General features: G+C 40.1%; 1 long non-coding RNA gene across 1 annotated transcript; it reads right to left on the bottom strand.

The window, feature by feature from the left end:
* Window positions 1-556: 556 nt before the first annotated feature.
* On the bottom strand, window positions 557-15,606 carry LOC308193251. Its single transcript, XR_013949493.1, has 3 exons — window positions 14,545-15,606; window positions 11,279-11,570; window positions 557-2,417 (listed from the first exon to the last, which is right to left on the bottom strand). It is a non-coding gene; the product is annotated as an uncharacterized lncRNA (long non-coding RNA).
* Between the last annotated feature and the right edge of the window lie 6,274 nt (window positions 15,607-21,880).

The raw sequence follows: 21,880 nt of genomic DNA, 5'->3' as shown, positions 1-21,880 counted from the left end.
TAATAAGGTAATCCTACCTCTCAAAATATCTTCAACAAGTAGACATGGACTATAGTATTATCAGTCATGTCAGGAAGAACCTAATGGCAGTTTACCCACAAGACCCGTTCTTCTCACTCACTACTGGCACTCAGGGGCGCCTAATGGCATGTTAGAGGCAGAGCAACAAGAGAAGATCAATGTGACACAGAAAGAAAAAACCTAACCCAGTGGTGTGTGGAGAAAGCATTCAATCAAGCACAGGGGAAGCAGCTGCTTTGTCATCTGCAAGGCTCTGTAAAATACCACAATCTAAAAAGAATAAAAGAATTTTAAAAATAGCACTCCATTTTCCCTTCTTTAAAGATTTTTCACCCCCATCATTTTCTCTTCTGCAGAGTTCTCACCATCAAAGCATTTTAGCTTTAATATTAAAGTGACATATCACTTTCTTTGTCTTTCCTTTTATTTTAGGGGGAGGAGGGGATTTGAATACTTTCCTTCATTGTTGGATTTATTTTCCTCAATCTAAAAATGGTTTTGAAATTCTAAGCAGGTTGAGAAGCTCTGGTAGAAATTCAACAACTTTCTATTTATTTTATAATAAAAACAAACACAAAAATCTATTATATAAACCTCTGTCATACTGTGCAAAGGGCATTAACAAACCCTTTGCAGCTCTTGCACTGAAAGTCCTTCCACAGGTAAAGCAGGACAATGCACAAAAGGAAGCTCACCTACCAAGGTCCTGAGTCTGGTTGTCTTACAAATACCTTCCTCCTGGCAGAGACAGGCATCCTCACTTTGGCAGTAGGGTATTCTGCCAGTTGTCATTCTGAACCTGGGTGAGTGTGGCAGTGGATGGTTACCACTGCCTCTTAAACAGGCTCTGGAAAACCATAGCAGGCCAGACTACTCTTGGGGAAAGTCATTTGGTAATCCTTCTACCGGAACTTGAGTGGAAACAGCTGTAGGTGGGTTCACTTTTAAGGGTAAATCACTGCTAAAGCACCATTCAAGACCTTACTCAGAGACCAAGGGATATTATACTGATGCAATGAGCAATGCAAATGACTTAGAGATCAAACCATCCCCACTGGCAACTACAAAATGAATAGCTTAACAAGCAAATATTTTTATTAAAGGGAGAAAAACAAAAATGCCTCTAGCAGGCAGATAAACAGGGTAACAATAAGTAATCCTCAAAGCATAACTGTAATGTATAGCCTTTTCCTCTGCGGAGGGAACAGCTATGCCAGCTGTGCGCCTTTCCCCTTCTCTGCCAGCCTTCACTGACGGGGCAAGACTTTGCAGCCTTTCAATGCCAAATTTCAGTTGGGCAAGCTGGTTTTGCGAAGCCCTTGCCTCTGCCCCAGCTGCTCCCCACTGCCTGGGGCTGGGACAGAGCTTTGTGGTTCCTGTCTCTCTGCCACCACTCTGCCTAACCCCTGTGGTGTATCTGACAGGTTCAACTCTGGTGCCCTGGAGGCTATGGGCACAAACTGGAGCACAGGAGGTTCTCTGAACATCAGGCAGCACTTCTGTGCTGTGTGGGTGATGGAGTACTGGCACAGGTTGCCCAGAGAGGCCATGGGGTCTCCTTGGAGATCTTCAAAAGCCACCTGGAGATGGTCCTGGGCAACCTGCTCTGGGTGGCCCTGCTTGAGCATGGTTGCTACCCTCAGCTGTTCTGGGACTATATGGTTTTAGCTGGAGGGACAGCCCACAAAGTCACTAACAGGCCACCATGCCATTATCCTGACAACTCACTGACGTGTCTCGGGGCTCAGAGCAGGGGAAGGAGCATGGGAAGGTGGACCTGCAGAGGGAGCACAGCCATGGTGTGCACTGGCAGTCCCATCAGGCTTTGCTCCTCCATGGCCATGCAGGACCTCTCCAGCTTCTCCCACCCCTTTCCCCACAGAAGACCAGGGCCCTTCCCCTCAGTCCACACTCACCAATGCTCACCAGTCCCAGCCACAGCTGGCACCTGCTCCAAAGACCTCAAATGCCAAATGTCGGGGCACAGATATGCCCCTATATCTGGATAGGGGGAATACATGGGCCTGTTTGGGCCCACCTCCCAAAGACACTAAGAGTGGTGGTTTTTTGCATGTGTCACATACATAGCATTGAAATATTGCTGGGTTGTACAAGGGACCCAGCTGGAAATTGCCATCTCTGGACCCTTGTTCCTGACTATCCCGTACAGAAAGCAGATGTCCTTTACCTATGAGAGCAAAGGCACCCAGCAAACAGCCCTCAGGGCAAGATGGCATGATGATGGCTTTCCCGTGTCTCAAGAAAAGCATCTTCTGCATGGCAGGCGAAGAGGAAACACATGGGGGAGAAGGCAGGAGCCACATGTGGGAGTCCCCTAGCAGAAGTGAGAATAAACACTCGCAGCCAGATGCCCAAACACAGTCACGATGCTGGGACTGGAAAGGAAACAAGAAAACTCAATTAGTGTCATACTTTATCTTTCTTTTTTTTTTCACAGGTCCATGAGCTCCCAGGGGGGTGAGAATGTAGCCTCCACAAAGCCTAGACAATATTGTGTTTTATCGAAGGCAGAATAAAAAAAAGAATTTAAGGATTCTTATTTTCCAATGGGAAAATCATCCCTGTCCTTTATTGCAAGTGTGACTCAATGAAGAATGCTGCTACCGATAAAACCTCACACAAAGCTCTGAAAGAACAGTATACAGGATCCTTAAATACTAGCATTATAGGGCTCAGTTTATGTCTTCACTGCAGAAAAATATAAGGCATATATTATATAAGGCAGGACTGGTAAGTTCTGAACCAGCTCCTCTAACAGTGCAGAGATCTCAAGAGCAAATAGCATCATTATCAATAAAATAAAAATAACTTTTCATTTACTGCAGTTTTTGTAACAATGCCTATTCTGTTCACAGAAATCTGCTGTTGATTGAAAAAGCCAGTGGTTTTCAAAGTAGTGACAGAAATTACCTGCCTTTCTCTGTATGCAGTGTTTGCTTTCTCCCCTATGATTTAGCTGCCTTGATAGCAAAACTGTTTTGACTAAATTACTGCAGCCTGCTTAGGCAGACAGTTATATCAATATAAAGGAGGTAATATATTTATAGGCAGTACCAACAAATATTCACATTGACATAATGGTTATACAGATTTAAATACATTTGTACTTCTCCCACAGTCACTTCACAGAGGTAAGACTTCTGAATAAACAATAGCTGTAGTAACCATGTACAATAGTCGGTAAACTTTTATATCAGCTTCATTTGATTACTAAAGTTGAGATGAAAACTGTCCTCCAGGCTTCCAATGCATGAAAGTCTAGTAACAGCCACAAGAGCTTTTAAGGTAAAAAATGGTATTTTGCTGATGGAATTATTTCAACTCTGGAGTTAGATAAATTTCTGACTGTGCAGACTGACAAAATGACACATTTGGTGGTTTAACTTTGACTGCAACCACTACTGTGTTGCTTGATCCTGTCTTTCTTCTTTTAAAGATCTTTTTTCCAATGAAACAAAAACAAAAATATGTGGAGCCTGTCTTTCTGTTCTACCTTTGAGCAGCACTACGACAGCAGGAGGTTAGCTCACAATAAAGTGAAATAACCAATAAACAGATATATTGCAGCATAGCTTGCAATTATCAGTTGATAATGAAACTGTCAAGGGTTATCTAAGAGGAAAACACATCTGGCCATGCAGAGCATCCCAAGTAATCCATAACTTTTTGTTACCTTATCACCAGTCTAACAAGTATTCAATAACATATTAAACTGAGCTCGTAATAGAGGCTATATGTCAAAACATTCTTCAAAAATTTACTAATGAAATTTTTATAACATTAAAAATTCTTGATAAATCAGGCCATTAATTTGGTCATATTTTCTTAAAACCAGGAGCAGTAGCTGTTTGAAGCCCAGGGCATGCAGTGGCCATTCCAATCAAGATGAAAGGAGGAGCAGGGACAATTTGCCCATTTCAGAGAATGCTCTTTCTAATCACGATCAAAGCTATTGAAGCCTTCTTTGTAGTGCAGGTGAGAAATTCTTCAATTAATGGTTCCCACCTACCCAGTGGGAAACATTGACTTGCTAAAACTTTTTGTAGAAAAGACTTAAATTTAACTGATTTCTTCATAGTGAAAAGAAGAAAAAAAAAAAAAAAAGGAAATGTAAGGTTGTAAATTGTCGTATGGTTTTATCTGGGAAAAAGTTACAATTTGTTTATTCAAACTATTTTGTTTAGAAATTTAAATAAAAACACCATTCTTTCACCAGAACTGTGATCTAAAGATTTTTAAGCACTAACATTACTATTCTTCCACTTGCTTCCCTATTGTTTGTTGTTTCATGGCTTTTGTTTTGTTTTGTTTTTCCCCTGAGAATTAGGAGATTTTTAAATAAATTGAATACTTTGATTCAATGGATATAGAAGTTGCAACTGGAGACAACTGTCAATGCAATGTTTCAACATGCTTTCATCTTTCTTCACCAAAACTAGTTTTCAGCAAAATAAATAACATTTCAAAAGATAGTACAACTACTCTATGCAATTTTTCTTACCAGATTTAACCATGTTATTTATCTTTTAATCCACTAACGTACTAACATACTGTCTGCTTCTTATCTATATTTTGATCTCTTCAGATTTTCTACAGAAGCTTGGCTTCAAAAAAATACTGCCAACACATGAGAGAGGTCAAATATCTGAGTGCAAAAAAATGGGACACCCAGCTCATTAATAAATTTCCGTGCAGGAGAGGTCACTGCGCTACTCTTGCTGAACCACATCCACATACCAGGTATTGCAAACTTACCATGAATGTCTTTAGGTGTAAGAAAGTAGTTATTATAGCATTTCAAAGCCACAAAACTTTATGAAAATTGTAGATATTAAATGTTATTGGTTCTACTAAATCTGAGATCATGCAGGCTGAAAGTTTGTTTAGAGAGAACCAGAGAGATATGTCCCCGTAACTCAGAGAGAGTACAGCTTTACTGCCACCTTTTTCCAAAGCACAAGCTAGGGCCCTTATTAAAGGAAGCACATAAATTCGTAGCTTACTTCACTTACTCATAAAAGAATAAAACAAGTTTGACTGTTTAACACGTTCTTCCATTTGGAAGGACACTGACAGCCAGTAGATTTTAATCTGGGTTTTCTAGAAAGAAGATATCTGCTTTATCTCTTTTGATACACCTCTCAGTAGAAATAGACTTTAAAATGAACAAAATCACTTCTTTTTATCTTCCAATGATGTCTTGAAAAAGATGTGATGGTAGAGGGTTATTTCATAGCTGAGAGAAAAATAAAATAAAAAAGAATGGGATCACTATTCCATAGTCCATCAGAGTCTTTCTAACCACCACCTTCTTCTCTGGATTATGACTTCCAGTTCTACTGCCAATAAATTTCAGCAGGTTTATTGTGGTTGCAGCTGGGAACCTCAGCCCTATTATTGCTGGTTATCTCAGTCTCACAATGCATTTGATGCAACCTAATCCTTGAGTAGTAATTTTACCATTGGTTGGAACCATTATAGTCTCTCTAATAAAGAAACAAACATGAAAATAGTGAAAAAAAAAAAACCTCAGGTGAGAGAGTCCACATTATAGAGGTCACAATCAGAAGTTTTCTATGCAATAAGCATTATCAGCAAAACCTAAATTAACTATAATTGAGAGCGCAATACCATCAAAAGGAAATGGTTCAAATAGAACAATGACACCGTAGGAGTAAAGAACAGTTCGTTGTTACTCTCTTGTCTCTGAGGAGAGAGAAACTAAATGCCTAGCTCCATGAGCAGCAGAGATGATGCAAGCTGGTTTCCTACAGCTCCGTATCTCCAGACTGTGTTCTCCTCTGGATTCTGTGATGTCTGACAACACCACTCCCCACCAGCCTCTCCTCTGCTGGGGCATGAGCCTTCCACCTCCTCCACTTGACCAGCTATTTTCACTAAACTTGTAGGGGGGTTTTGATATCTTTATCTTTCTGACAAGTCTGCATGAAATCAGCTCACATGTCCAAAAGTTTTGGGCCAGTACAGGCAGGACTTTGGGCAACTGATCAAAAACCAGTCAGACAAATGCAACATTTTTTCGTAAGTTTTGTTTTCCTGTTATTTCTACCTGTCATCTTCCAACTCGTGCTGCTTCTGATTTATCTGTTGGATGGGGAATAAATTATATATCAGAGAAAGGGGTGAGGGAGGGAAATCATCAGCTTTCCTAAAAATTACAAAAAAGTGTGCCTGTAGAGACAGTGAGCAAGAGAGATGCTTTAACTTCTGTGTCATGGATGTGCCATGGGAGGATACTGAGAGGCAGATGGTCAGGGAACAGCAACAACATGTTAAAGAGAAGCCTCTGGGAAGACTTTATAGCGGCCTTCCAGTACTTACAGGGGGCCTACAGGAAAGATGGGGAGGGACTCGATCAGGGAGTATAATGATAGGACAAGGGGAAACAATTTAAAACTAAAAGATGGTAGCTTTAGATTAGATATTAGGAAGACATTCTTCACAGTGAGGGTGATGGAGCAGGTTGCCCATAGAAGCTGTTGATGCCCCATCCCTGGAGGTGTTCAGGGCCAGGCTGGATGGGGCTTTGAGCAACCTGGTCTAGTAGGAGGTGCCCCTGCTCATGGCAGGGGGGTTGGAACTGAAATATCTTTAAGGTCCCTTCCAACCCAAACTGTTCTGCAATTCTATGGTTCTAAGGGAAACTCATGTTCCACACCTGAGAGTTGGAAAAGAGGTAAAGCCTCTTGACATCTACATCTAATGCTGCCATGAGAAACCCATTCCTTAGTGAAGACAGTGATAATTTACTTTCCAACAGCATGGAAGCAAAACTCTACATTGTCCACGCCAGAAATGGTCTGAATCACATAGCTGAGAATGACAATAGGAGTCACAGACACAATAAGAGCTCCTTATCCCCAAGCACTTCCATGACTCATCTGCTGGTACATTTCACGTCTAAATGATTCTCAGAAAACTTCTAAGCTCCCTAAGGAAGAGAAAGAGAGAGAAAGAGAGAGAGAAAGAGAGCGACTGGCAATAACATTTGCCATTTTAATAGCATCCGACTTCTTTGAGCTATTCCATGCAAGACAAGGAAAGCTGTCTGCTTTCACTTACCAATAAACTAATATGAGTGTAGAAAGAAGCAGTTTTTATAAACATGGATTCCTTTTGGGTGATGGATTCTCCATATGGGATATAATAGTGTTTGAATGCCACTGCTGCTTAAAGTGAAGGCAGAAGCACTGCCTGCCCACGCTGTGGTAGCTCCAGAGCTACCAGTTTCTCTCTGTCTCCAGCACCATGTATGACCATGCTTCTTGCACTTGTTTCAAAGCAAAGGGAAAGGTTGTGAAGCACTGCTGACTGACTCAAGTTCAGCTTGTGTTACTGTCTCACTGCTGGCCTGTACGAAATTAATTTGCCTTCATAACATTTCATTATTTCATTAACAGTTAAACTCAATCTCACCTAGCTCTATGCTTGAATAAGATGTAAATCAGAGGACCACTCTAGTTAGAGATGGGCCAAAATTAGTGTCAAACTCTATGTCACATTAGGTTTCCAGGGTGTTGAATTTTGAGGTGTGAATCCAGACTGGTCTCACCAATACTTTGCAGCAGAAGATGAGCAAACAATTTGTCCAAATATAGGAGCCCCATCTCCACCCAGACAGAAATACTGAATTCAGCCTCTCCTCCGGTGTGGGAGATGTAAGAAAAGGCCCCCACTTTCTCTGTGTGATTGCTGTGTAGATCAAAAAGGCATCCACAAATCTTTCTTTCAGCAGCCTGAACAGACATGGGTGAAGGTGTCAAAGGCTAGACATGAGCCCAAGTGGATCTCCTGTCTTTGCTCACAGAAAGGCATGAATGTGCTGTTGGTATCTGTGCCCTCAATGGTAGGTTAGCACTTACATTGAACTGGACTCATCAGAAGCTGTGCAGATATTTGCCTTTAAGAATCTAAGCCCTAAAGCTGCAGAGATGAGTTCCTGTATTGTCCAACAGTGAAAACTAAATTGATTTGGATTCAGGATTTAAAATGAAATAAAATATAAACCCTATTTAAATTAAAGAAAATAATTTAAAAAAATAGCTGTTCCATCTGTTTCTAACTAAAATTTACTACCTTGACCTTAAAGTCAAAATTTCAACAAAGATTTGAAGATTGAGCTAAATTAACTTTTCTTCCTGAGATATAACCCAGAAAGAACTGTGGCATGTGATTCTTTGGAGCATACTTGTGTTCTGAAAGGTTTTTTACAGAGCTGAGAAATCAGGCTTAGCAACACAGTGTTTTCCATTTTAAAGTACTTCAAAGGCTTTGCCCTGGACTACGGCTCTGCAAGCTGCTGCAGGACTTGCCTCTTCTCAATCCCCTGCTTGCCAGGACTGGCAGCACTGACCTCCCCAGCACATTCCCCAGCTGCAACCTGCCCCAATGCCATCCTGAAAAGCATTCCCAGAGAACACTGAGCTGGGAAATTACATTGCACAGCCATGTATCAATTAAAAACAACAGCCCTCCAGAAAACACGAGGCAGCTTCTGGAAGAGTGAACCTCTTTGTGGTCTGCTGTATAGCAAACCTCTCAACCTTTAATTTCATCCTGCTCCCAGTGCTGTGGGGCTCTGAACTTCATCAGAAAAGATGCTTGTTAATGACTCAGCTCTGGGAACCCTGACTGATTTAAAGAAGAAAATGTATCCTTTGAAAAAGATCTAATGGGAATCTTTTCTTTCAAATCACTCCTCAAGATCTGTCTCTGCTGTGACATCCATCAGCCAGACTACAATTGTAAGGTGTGATGGCAGACAGGGACAACCCGCATCCCCTATCAAACATGTTTTCAGACAATTCAGAAACACCACGCTGGGTGTATGGTTTATGTAATCTCCTTTATAGTTTATGTAATCTCGTCATATCGTTCTCATCTCCTTTCCTTCCTTATTACCTCCTTTCATTTTAAACATATTTGTTGTATTTTTTATGAGCCCCTGCCCTCCTCTGGTGTTAGGGCAGCATGAGATGCTGGCCAGATTGCACTAATCCTGCAGCTGAAGCTCTGCACTGATAAGTGGTTGGCTGCCTATGCATATATACTTAAATGCATTTATAAACACCCACAGGTGAGTTTGTATATAGGCATATATGTGCATGCACACACCTATATTGCCCTCCCCACATACCCTCTCTGTTCCCAGAAAAACTACCTGGAGCTCCCTACAGCAGAGCTCCCAAAGGTGAAATGATTCACATCATTGACATGGTAATATGTAAAAATCTTAAAAATCAAAAGTAAACAAGCCAAATTCTCTTAGGTACATTTTTAATATCTGACAGGAAGAACATTTGTTTTTTAAGGAATATGAATTAATTCCCCTAAATATACATAACTACTTCACTGGAGAAATGGAATATACTTAGCAGGATCAAATAAGAGACTAAATCTGCCAGAAGAACTCTCTTTAAGGAAAATGTTCAAACACATAAAACTTTTAATGCTTTTTTTCCCTTGGAAGCCACACAAGATAAAAGCAAACGTGTCACCATTCTAAGTGAATTTTAAAAGGTGAAGAATCACTGCATGTTTTACTACCTCTATATACATTGTAGAATTACTTACAGCATGAAAGATGTTTGCCAATAAAATGGTAAGTAAAGCATGAGAAAATAAACTGAAAATACTTTGGGGCTGTTGGTACCAGGATTATTTATTGCAATGGTTGACAGCCAGCCCCTTTGGAATCAGTTAGAGCTTCACCACCCTGACTTCACCCAGGCATCTGTGCTGGGACACGGGGCCAGGTCTCAGTCTGATTACCTGGCATGAGTACTTCAACTGGTAACACTGGTGCATGGAAAAATTAAAGGCAAGCAGTAGTGAAGTGTCCTCTCATTGCTGCATTAGGAACATAAATCTCCAATAAGTTCACATGGTTGGGTACAGCTGGGATTCTGGCCCTGTTTGTACTGGTCACCCCAGTAAAGTAGCTGGTGCATCTGAGAGCTGCTTTACCAATTACCCAGCAAGCTCCCAGTTCACTCACTGTGCCTTGAGCCTGTGGCAGACTACCAGCTTCTCTGTTTGGATGCCCAAATTCACATGCTACCAACAACTTTTCCCTAGCACTGAGTAACAGTGGCTGAGTTTCGCCCTTTGGCCATGAAGAGAAAGGGCAGAGCAGCACGGCCACTGTCCCGTTAAGACACCAGGCAGAAGTTTGATAGATTCCTGATCCTGGCTTTGAACACATTACCACTTTTCCTCCCCGTTTGAAAGCTCTTTAACACTTTCACATCTGGCTGAATGCTACATCAGTGGCAGATTATTTAGCAAAAGCAGCAGAGTGGAGCTGAGGAGTACAGCCAGGGGGTACAGCAGAGATTTAGGAAGTATTTGGAGGCACCTACTCAGAGGCTAGCCCATGTCAGAGCATCCCTACCCAGCACTGTGCCCCTCTGTAGGACTTCCAGCCACATACCAGCAACCAGGTGGAAGATAAGAGCTGAAGCAGTAGTTTCGTTCCACATGGATGTTTTATTGACAAAGCTGAAGTCCCTAAGCTCAGGGAAAAAGTGAGTTTCACACTGTCCACATAGCACGAAGCTACCTTCTAGGGGGAGGCCTCTGCAATGGGCTGTCTTTACATTCCCAAATAACTTTTCCTTTATCAGGTTAACTAGGAACAGTCTCAAAATTTACTACTATCACAGTCTGTATAAGAGAATATCAAGGTCAGACGTAGCCAATTTGTAAAGCTGAGTTATGCTAAACTGAATACTATGCTATAAAATAGTATACTAAAGCCTTTGCCACTGGAAGGCCTCCAGATACCTTACTCGTTATGTGTCAGAACGAATCTGGTCAGGATCACTTATCACCTGTAAATCAAGCTAACAAATTAGACGTACACGGTAAAATGACTTTATTTTTGTTAGAGGCTCTTACTTGTCACACAGATACAGCAGCTGCTAAGAGGACTGCAGTAGCTGCTGTGGCTGAGATGCTGTCAGCTCCTGTTTCAAGCCGTTTGATGTATTCTGAAACATCAGCATCAAAAGTACATACCAGAAATCATGTTGCAATATACTCACCAAAGATAAATAAAAAAGATCATACCTGTCAAAGATATATAAGAAGTGGAACAGCTGCATGAAGTTGATGATTTTAAAATATACAAAAGCTATAGAAATCATGTGTTAGGGAGTTAAAGTCTGTTTGGGCAGAAGCTTGCAATGCTGCACAGAGAAAGGTCAAAGCTCACCTCCTTCCATCTGTCTTTATTCTGGTTGTCTACTTGCTTCTTGGACTACATGGTGTGTTTGTGGCTGAATCTTCTGGATAAGCTGCAGATTTTCTCTAAAGAGTGTCTTACTTCCTTGAGACAAATCCAAGCTGGCACCTTGGACTTCCTGAGCCGGAAGGCATCCAAACACCTGGGTCAGTCTCTGGTGACACAGATATGAGAAGCTGCCCAGCAAAGTACTCGCCACTGAAGCTGAACAGCAGAGCTGCAGACCAACTCCAGGTTTTTATGCACATGATGAATATTTTGCCTAATAGAAGATAAAATACTTTGCTATCATATATCAGAAAAGCTCTTGAGCAGAATTTAAACAAGCTTATTTAAACAAGACTTGACAAGCTTCCAGGACAATGTAAGCCAAGTGATATTCCAAAATATGTCCTCAAGATCACTATGACCAACAGAAATTACTTCAAAATTACCTTATCTGTGCATTTAGGTCATAACTCTATTCAGACTGAATTAGCTGCCATCAAATATAACATGACATAGAATCGCCGCCTTCATCTAATATTTGCTGTCTCCTAGAATTTGGGGTTTTCTTTATTTAATAATTTACAGAAAGGGACAGATGTTAGTGTCCTTGTAACTAGCAGGCTTTCCATAAATTCTTAAGCCCATATTTCAGCTTCAGCACTATTTAGGTATTGCTCTTACTGCCAACAAAAAACAAATAAACTTTCCCCATTCTGAGAATAAATTCACTTGACGGTATAGCAGCTTCCACCTCTTTACGCCATCAGGAGGAGAAAGAATCAGCTGCTGATGATTAAAATAAAATAAAATAAAATAAAATAAAATAAATAAAATAAAATAATAAATAAAATAAAATAAAATAAAATAAAATAAAATAAAATAAAATAAAATAAATCTCTTCAGAGGGGAATTTGAGGTGTATTAGGCAATCATGTATCACACAGACTCCCAAAAAATTCTCTCTCTGCTATCCCGCAGTGAAGCCTCTGTCCCCAGAGTGCATCTGCCTGCCAAAGGAGGAAGCCATAGGAAAAGGATTTATTTTTGTCCCTGTTTAAATAATCACATGCAGCTAAATGTGTGCCATGCTCTGCTACATGGGAAGAGCGGTGCGTGCTCCACGGACACACATTGCTGCAGAGATGGTGAACAGCAAGAGGAGGCTGGGCTGGACTCACCACAATCCCTTAAGGTGGGACAGGGATGAACCTGGTATGTCCTCTGCAAGGCCCTGGTGGTCACCAGACACTGCTCTGGCTACATTTTGTGCAGCTTATTTGTGTGAGGAAAAATAAAATCTATCATCTTGAAATAATGATTAAAGAAATCTAAAGGAAAGGAAAGTTTCTATGCATCTTACAATTGCTGTAGTCTCATGAAGTTAAAAAAAAAAAAAAAGTATACCATTTGGTGCAATGCAGAGTATTCCAAGGGCAAGAACTTTTGTTCTTCAGAATTATTTTTATAATGTCACCTCTGCCAGGAATGATTTAGGAGTTTCTAGATAAAGGAACGAATTTCATCAGAAGCAGAGAGATCACCTCAAGACTCTCTTCCAATTCTTGATGAATAAAATCCCCAGCCCTTTCCAGCAGCTTACTGCTCCACTCAGAAGCAGGACTTTAAGGCAAGGGAAATTATTTCTGAGTCTCAGTCTAAAGAACATCCTAAAAGAATTAAGAAAGTACACATGAGCATAGTGAGTAGAGCCAAGGTTGTTGACTAACCTTCACTTTTAAAAGTGAAATTCTCTTAAATCAAGTGTGTTCAATGTACCTCTCTGAACTATTATTACTGCATGGCACCACCATGCCCGCTGCAAGTGGGAGCAAATAGTCCCTCGCGTTTTCAGAAAGTGTCATAGCACTTCAGGTGTCATGCAAGTAGGAATCCTCTCTATAAAACTAACTGACACTTCTTCCAGTGCTAGACACAGCAGAGTATCAGCTGAAAACCTAAATGAAGCCAGCTCCAAAAGGATTTAAATATAAATCACCCTCACAGCATAGAGGAGGTTCCTACTGAGTCTTGCTCACCAGGCATTTCCTTCTCAGTATCAGTTAGTTCCTCTTAGTAAGCACAAATAAATGGGCAAAGGAGAACTAGAGCTGGAAAATTGCAATTTACTCCTGCAGCCAACAGAAGCAGCTGCTAAAAGAGTACGTGAAAGGACTTTTCCTCCACTGCAACCCTTCTAGCATAGCTCCAGTAAGGGAAAAGGAACCCTAAACATCGCATGCTCCCAGCCACGAGTCACCACAAAAGGCACTACACTGGGGTGCCACCGATCCTGGCCACATGTTCAGGGAATACTGCTTAGATGACTGAAGAAATGGAGAAGCTTATCTTGAAAGGGGACACCACTACAAATTGGCTTACTCAGCCTAAAAAGAAGCAAAGATGCCACATCCTGAGACCAGGTGTGATTGTGTTACAAATACATAAGGGAGAAAACACAAGAGAGAAGAACCTTCCAAGCTCACCAACAGTGTTGGCATATGAAAAAATGGTTATGAAGAAATCAGATTTCTAGACATCCAGAGACTGAAGTTCTGGAACAGATTTCCAGGAAAAAAAAAAATATATATATATATATATGTATATTAGGAAAATCAGTCAAACAAACAAACAAACAAACAAGCAAACAAACAAGCAAACAAAATAGTTTACAAGGTAGAGCCAACTGTGTTTGCAAAAGGGGATTACTTGGCTTGGTTTCTTGCAAGGAAATCCACCTCAGTACTTTACCTGCTGCTCAATGCTACCAATAACCTATAAACAATTCTAGGGAATCAGAGCACCGAAAGGCTGTTCAAGAAGACCATTGGTCACATCAGCCTCTACATCAAAACACAGTGCCAGCATAAAGATTTTTTTTGCACTCTTCTGCCCCTCCGCCTTCACTGCTGTAAATTCTGAGTGGCAACTTTATGAGGTATGATAGAGCATTATATGCAAACAGCACAACATATTTAGGAAAAATGTATCTGAAATATCTAAAGATGATGAAAACATGCAAAATGAAAGTTTTAAATGTTCATTTAGGGAAAAGAGCTATCTACAATGCACAGTATGCTGAAAGGCAAGGAATTAAATTAGCATTTACTGCTGTATTTCAAGAGCCTTTGATCATTTCTTCTTAGCATATAATTTACATATTAATAAGGGAAATGCCATTTGTTTGTCCATTGCATTATCACTGTCTGATAAGCAAGTGTCATTAATACGTACAAATAAGAATCTCCCACCTGTCTGCTAGGACTCACAGCCCAAAGTTCTTTACAGAGGAGTCACATCCAGCCTGTTTCATACTGTCATGATTCAGCTGCCTCGTTAGTGGACACCTCTCCTTCCTCCACGCCAAGTCAGCAGAGAAATATCTTAATGCGTGCTGGGTAATAGCACAAGTCTTGAGATTTTTAAATCTAAATGCTGCTTTTCTGTGAGACCAAAATAGAGAAGTGCTGGAATTGTACTCATGTGCCTCTTCAAGCTGCACCCTGTACTTGTGCTCCTTAAAAAGGAAGGAAGCTAAAACCCAACTTTTAGGGAAATCAAGGCTTGGGAAAAAAATAAAACGGGAAAAAAAAAAAAAAAAAGAAGAAAGTCCAGGACAGTGACAGAATCAGAAGCTTTTGGTAAGCCTGAAAGCAAGGCTGACTGAGAGCTCACCAGAACCACAGTTTCCTTCTGGCAGAAGATCTGAGTCACAGCAGACACCTGAGTCCCTTGGCGTTTGGTCACTCAGTCAACAGCAAAGATCAGGGTTAATGCTATGTAGCCGATGGAGTGGATATGAGGAAAAATATTTTAAGACATTTTGGTCAGACCAAAGGTCCATTTGTTCCTGTAGCCCTTCTCTGGCAGAGGCTATTAGCAGATGCTCCTGCCAGGGAACATGGCCCATAGAGAGCCCTATTGACCACAGATGATCTTCCAGCAAGCAGGTGTCTGAGGCTGCTGTGTGCCAATTTGTTCTTCATGGCCTTTCTTCTCCAAATCCATCCCATCCGCATAACACATTCCTACTTTTACAGCTGACGCTTCATATGGTAATGAGTTCCTAAGCTGTATTACAAGCTGTGCAGAAAAAGTATATGTAATACAGATGTCTAATAGTACCGTTACACTGCCCGTACTGCAAGGGTTGTGAGATACAGGGAACAATCATCCCTGACTAGCCTTCTCCACATACATCTCAGTAGTTTCTTTCCCAAGCTAAAGGGCATAACTCATTTAATTTCTCCATATGCAAAAGCCATTTCAGATTCCTGGTTAACCTTACTGTCCATCTCTGTACCTTTTCAATCTCTACAATATCTTTTCAGATGGAAGAATCAGAAATGAATGCCTTATTCAACACCCTGAATATGTAAGCAGTGAGAAAAATGATATCCATTCCTTTCCTTGTCACTTCTAGCATTCAACTTTCCTTCGATTCTCATTGATCATTATAATGATTCAGAAAAGTATGTATAATAACTTCAAATTGTTATAGCTAATAAGAAAATTATCATTTTGTACGTATAGTTGAGATTGGTTTTCCCATGTGCATTACTTAGATTTTATGGGCACCAGATTTCATCTGCCATTTTTATCTTAGAGTCAATTAATATCAAGCAATGATATTAGAATGAAGGAATAAAAGAGCGTCCTTTAAGGAATGAAGAGCAACCTTCTGATGCTCTTTACAGTTGGTTTGAATTTTGGCTTCTCAAAAATATCTTCTTTGATCAAGCAGCAGTTGTCACCACATCACCCACCCCTTTTCTCAGCTCATTTATGAGTATACTAAACAGCACAGAACTGGGACTATGGACTTTCCACTCTATTGTGAAAATGGAGACCATTTACCCCTACTCTGTGCCTCCCTTCATTTCACCAATTGTTAACCCATCACAGCTTAATCCCATCCAGGACTTTTGGTAGAAGGCATTGTTGAAAGTATTTTTGTAAATTTGTTATTAACCGCATCACCGTTACCTACATATTCTTCAAAGAACTAGATCGGATTTGTGAGGAATGACTTCAGCCTACAAAATCTGTTTTAACTATTTCCCCTTATGTTGTATTTTACATCTCTACTAACTCTATCATTTGTTACAGCTTCTATTGATTTTTCCGGTACAAAAACCAGACTTACTGTTCTGTAGTTCCTTAAATTCTCTCTGCAGCACTTTGTTAAAAAACTGGTGCCGTTTCTCATCCATCCAAAAGGGGAAAAAATTAAAATAAAAATAAACAATAGGTTGGAAGCCACAATTAATTGTTCAGCAAATTCAGCCCTGAGTTCCAAAGAAAATACTGGGCTCATGTTATCTGCTGCTGCCACTTTGATACTACCCTTTCCACTGATTTTTAAAAAACCTCTTCTGGTGACATTTCATATTGAGAGCGTTCCCCAGGCTCACCCCTTAAAAAGGAAGGTCTTACAGTAGGGCATCTTCCACAGTGGCTGTCATTGAAAATAATTCACTTTAACTTTTGTTCCCTACTTTCACCGGGCTCCCTACAATTTCCTTCTGCTGTTTGAGATATCAGTAGTTTCACCTAAAACCAGTTATTCTAGTCCATACTTCATTTTTCATTTTCTAATGCTGGTAGAAAAGTACTCACATTCATATGATTTTTTCCAGTACATATGCATTTTATCTAGCTGCCTATTTCTATGTCTCATTCTTAAACAGATTTTGTTTTTTTAACGATGATTGATAAAAACAGGGACCTTATTTATCCACACATGCTGTTATGCTGCCTCATGTTTTATAGTATCCTGTATTTAAGTGTGTAATCACTTTATCCCAGAACATTTAACAACTCCAACGATGAAAGAGAAAAGCACAAAGAATAAATTCAAGACAGCTAGCACTTTCACTCTTCTGTACATTAGCTGTTCTCCCTTGAGCACCACCACCACAACCAAAAAAAAAAAAAAATCTGTATTTAAATTAGAAGGCTAGACTATGTTACTTAAGCACAGCCTTAAATGCGAAAGGAAGATATATATTTCTGCTCTGGGTTTATCATTAGTCTTTGAACATAAAGCAAATGTTCAATGTCATATTTGTACTACCACATGCTCTGAGAGACTCCAGGGAATTTGCTCTCTGCTCATCTGAAGCGGTAAAAGTATTTGACCTATCATTTGTACAGCAAGCCAGTAGTAGGGAATGAAAGCACTAAACCATCCTTTTAAAACCACGTGCAATACCTTGGCTGAAATTAACACCAGCACTTCAGTGCTCACATACAAAAAGGAAACACTGAGTTCTCTCCCTCTCTAATGTTACTTTTTCTTTCAGAAGTTACCAAAATTGGATATTGTTTTCATGATGAAGCTGACAAATGATTCCTACTCACAATTCAGCATCCCCAAATATTTGTCAGCAGCATTTTCTTCTCATTACTTCTAAATAAGTATTTTCTAACAGCACTGTGTTGAGACCTATGAATCATAATGGCATTCTTATCCAGGCCAAAAAATATGATGATGAGCTTTTTCAGATACATTTACGAGTATCTATTGAGAAACAGTTCTGCGGGTACAAGCTCTGGAGAGCACCTTTTTAGTGATTTACCTCTGTATAGAATTCCCTAGCAGCTAAAATCTATGATCCTTTCTGTCTACTAACCTCAGCAGGACTACTTGTACAATTAAGGATTAATTGTTTCAGAAGGGATTGCTTACAATGCAAGCAAACATAATGAACATGTAAGATGTTCTTATATTCACATGGTTTTGGCCAAATCATCAACTGATGTACTTAGCACAGCTCCAAAGAAGTCAGTTAATTGATGCTGAAGGTCTGGTTCCTACTATTTGTGTGATTTAGAGGGAACATGATAGAGAGAAAGAGATTTTTGTCAAAAAAAAAAAATGTCTCTACTAACATATGAGAATTTTACTTAGCAGACTAGTAAGAGAAATAGGCTGGTAATGTATGATTTATTTCATTTTTCATTAAGATCTTTTTAAGGCTATTAAAAACACTGATAAATCACAGGTTAAATGTCAATCCTCTGCCCTTGCTGGGATTTGAAACATTTTGAAAAATAAGAAGATATAGAATTTAAAAGTAGCTGTAGAGTGGCAGTATTATTTAGGATATATAAGTTATTAGTAAATAATCAGGAGATGATTTACTGGGAGTCTATATGGATGACAAAAATGTTGAGGTGCATCAAGTCTGAAGGGGCTTAAAAAGGTGTAAGAGGTTTAAAAAGGTGTAAGGAATTAAAAAGGTGTAAGTACTTAAGGTAGTTACCATTTCTAATACAAAGGGACCCTGGAACACCCTGCTCTTAATAAGGGAGAACACTGTCCTCAGCTGCTCAGAGTTTAATATACTGTGTTTATCCTGGGCTGCGTTGTAACAGTATTTTCAATTCCCCTCATTTTGCTTCGTCTTTTCCCTTTTTCCAGAAACTGGCATCCTTCTCTCTTACAAAAGATAAGACACTCCTGAAAAAAAGTTCAGGGCTGAATTTGGTTTCTTGTGCTTTAAATGGTTTTATAAGAGAGACAGGAAGCTCTGTCCTCACCTTCTACTGCCTGGTGTTAAAAAGAGTTTTCCTAATGCTCCTCCAACTCTAAGAAAAAAAAAATACAATAAAACTATTGCCACAGCCCAAATATGCCATCAGAGCTAGTTCAAATCCAGCAGGACACCCAGGACACCTGCAAGTCTTTGAGACTATAGTTAAGTCTTGCCGGTGTCATTCAGCAGAGGACTCTCGGCATCACTGGCCATCTCTTCATGTGGCCTGGGGCAGAAGCAACAAGCAAAGCTATGAGCTAAGTGCTTGCTTCAAATCAGCCCTTGTGTACGTGCTGCCAGAAGGGAAAATGACTCACAACACATGATAGTCCTGAAGTGCAGTGGAGAGAATAGCTTTTCTTCTTGTACTCTTCCCAGCATGCGAGGACGCTAGAGCTTTTCCTTCCTTTCTTCCTTCCTCCCACCTTTCCACCCCTCTTCCCCTTCTTTCTCTGCTTCCTTCTGCTATAAAATCTCCATGGGCTGGACCACTACCATTGTGCCTCTGTTCAGAGATACCCCGTGCAGCTGCCAAGGGTTGACCTGGGAGGAGCAGCTGGCTGTAAAGGAAACAATATCTCTTTCAGCAATTTTTCTCACCATTATCTCTCATTTCTATGGGCACAGCAACTTCAGAGGTGAAGAAGTCTTGCATACCAGCATTTATAACGAAAATATATACATATATATATTCTCCACTGACCTTGGTCTTCTACATCTGTGGGAGGTGTATGGAACATAAGAGCAGCGCGTGGAAAAGTTCAATTCAGTCAGTCACGGCTTTCACACGGTAAATGCATTTTATTAACTATAAGCTTTCATTTTCTCTCATGGGTTCACAGGAGCCTCATGTGACACTTATCTAAGGAGAAAACAGAACAGAACAATCTTTCAAGAAAAGAACACCATAAAGCTCACAATTAATTCAGCTCTAAAATATGCAGAACACAGGCCCAAAAGCCAATTTAAAATCTTCAACATAAGATCAAAAACTACTACAAAAGGATATAAGTATTTTTAAACAGGAATGTTCTCTTTAGGAGTCAAACTATTTCACAAGTTGACAACTTTCTGTGTTCAAACCCAGTAGCTTTCCTTTGAAGCAACATTTCACATTGAGATCTGATGGAATCATTCAACATTACAAAACAGGAAAGTATTATTAATTATTCTTATTATTTTGAAAGTTCCAAAACTACAGTCACAGTTAAAGGTCTCAAGACGTACACAGCCTAAAAATAAGAATTAAAATTAAAATTAAAATTAAAATTAAAATTAAAAAAAAAAAAAGGACTAGATCCTTCCTTATAGGGAGTATAGCTGACACATTAGAGAGCAAGTAGACAAAATATGTAGGAAAACAATGCAATGATAAGGAAAAAAAGACCCATGAATTTGCATCCTGTTTCACAGGGTCATATATAAATAAAGAAATAGCAGGTCTACCAAGTATTTGTAGAAGTTCCCCCTTAAACCAAAGCATGGTTGTATTCCTGCAGGGACATTTGAAATAGAAGAAATGCACTGTCAGACCCTGCCAAACGCAGCCTCATCATCTGAAAACAGCATGAGACAGAGAAGGAAGTAAAAATCAGTCATCTACAAAACTCAAAGCACTGGCAAGTCAATCAGCCAGATGATTGAACCATATGTGTATAAACACACAGTCAGCGAGGGGCATTAGCAGAATAATATCTTGTCATTTTAGTGTTACTAGCACACGGTAGGGGTATTAACTTAGCTAAACTTAAAACTGCGAACACATAACAAACCTAAAGCTCAAGTTCTCCTTAAGATCAGACACGAAGTGGTGTTTAGACTTTCCATTAGACTGCTACACAGAAGTGGACTTCATACATTTTTTATCAGATCTTTTTACTTTTGCACTCCATTTCTCCAGCACGTGTGTACCTGCTGCAGAGCACTGTGAGTGCCACGGCCTCACGGGTGCACAGGTGGATGCTCTGCAGCCAGCTCACAAAATCTGCTCTGCAGAATGTGTGACCACATCACAGCGTTGTTGTTATCTCTTCGGCATTAGTTAACAGCTTGCTGGAGCAAAATGCACACTTCGGGTTGTTCATGACATCATCTATCCTTTTATACCACTAAGCCCTGGTCTGGGGATGTCAAAGGTATGAAGTCATCTAGAGGCCCATAATATTTATATGTTAAACAAGGAAAGGTTCATACTCAGCAGCTAAAAGTATAAAGGAAAAGTCACTTTTCTGTGAGATCAAAAAAATTGAAAGCAACGGTTGTAAACTTTTGTCTCCAGCACCTCCTACATTTGTTCACTATTAGATTAGCAAAATGATTTTTTTAAAGGTTTTTGCTTTTTAAGAAAAATGAAATGATCTATGGCTATTTCCATGGCTCCTACAGTGGAATTTACCTATGGGATTAGCTCCCCAGACATGAGATTGGAAATAAGGGTGCTGCAAAGGATGATATACCATGCTGTCAGGATGGTGCGATGCATTCGCTGCTTAAAAGTGAGAATTTATTCGGTGACACTATTGCTTTCTGATTACGTGACACCGCATGGTAGCAGGGAAAAGCAGAAATCAAAGGGAACAACATGAATAGAAGAACAGTGCAGCTAAAAGCTTCAGCAGAAACACTCTGAAAAAAAATAGGGGCGGAAAGGATATGGGACAGACCTAAACAGCATGCATCTCCGTGAGTAACGGTTGCCAGAAAAATGGAAGGATTGTCAAAGGATGGGCTTAATTCTGGAAATCTCTAGCTGTGAAGCAGTGGATGTGCTTTGCAAGTTTGAAGTAATTTGGGCAGAGGAAGCTAAATCTGCAACAGCAGTACATCTTTTGAAGGAACTCTTCCTTCTATGCAAAAGTGACATTCCTTCCTGGCTGGGCACCCAGAGGGTGGCAAGCAGTTTTGCTCATTCCCCTGTCCCACAGAAGTACCTTAATGATGATCACAGACCCATCCACCTTTAGGCAACCCTAGAACAGAGGTAAATAGCAGACGTTTTCCTTCTACATCTCTCCCTTCTCCTCCCTTTCATGCGCATGTCATGGTG

This window comes from Anser brachyrhynchus (assembly GCF_964034855.1).
Source record: "Anser brachyrhynchus genome assembly, chromosome: 3".
Classification (NCBI taxonomy): Eukaryota; Metazoa; Chordata; class Aves; order Anseriformes; family Anatidae; genus Anser; species Anser brachyrhynchus.
Note: the sequence above shows the minus strand (reverse complement) of the source record. Positions and strands in the feature narration are given on the sequence as shown.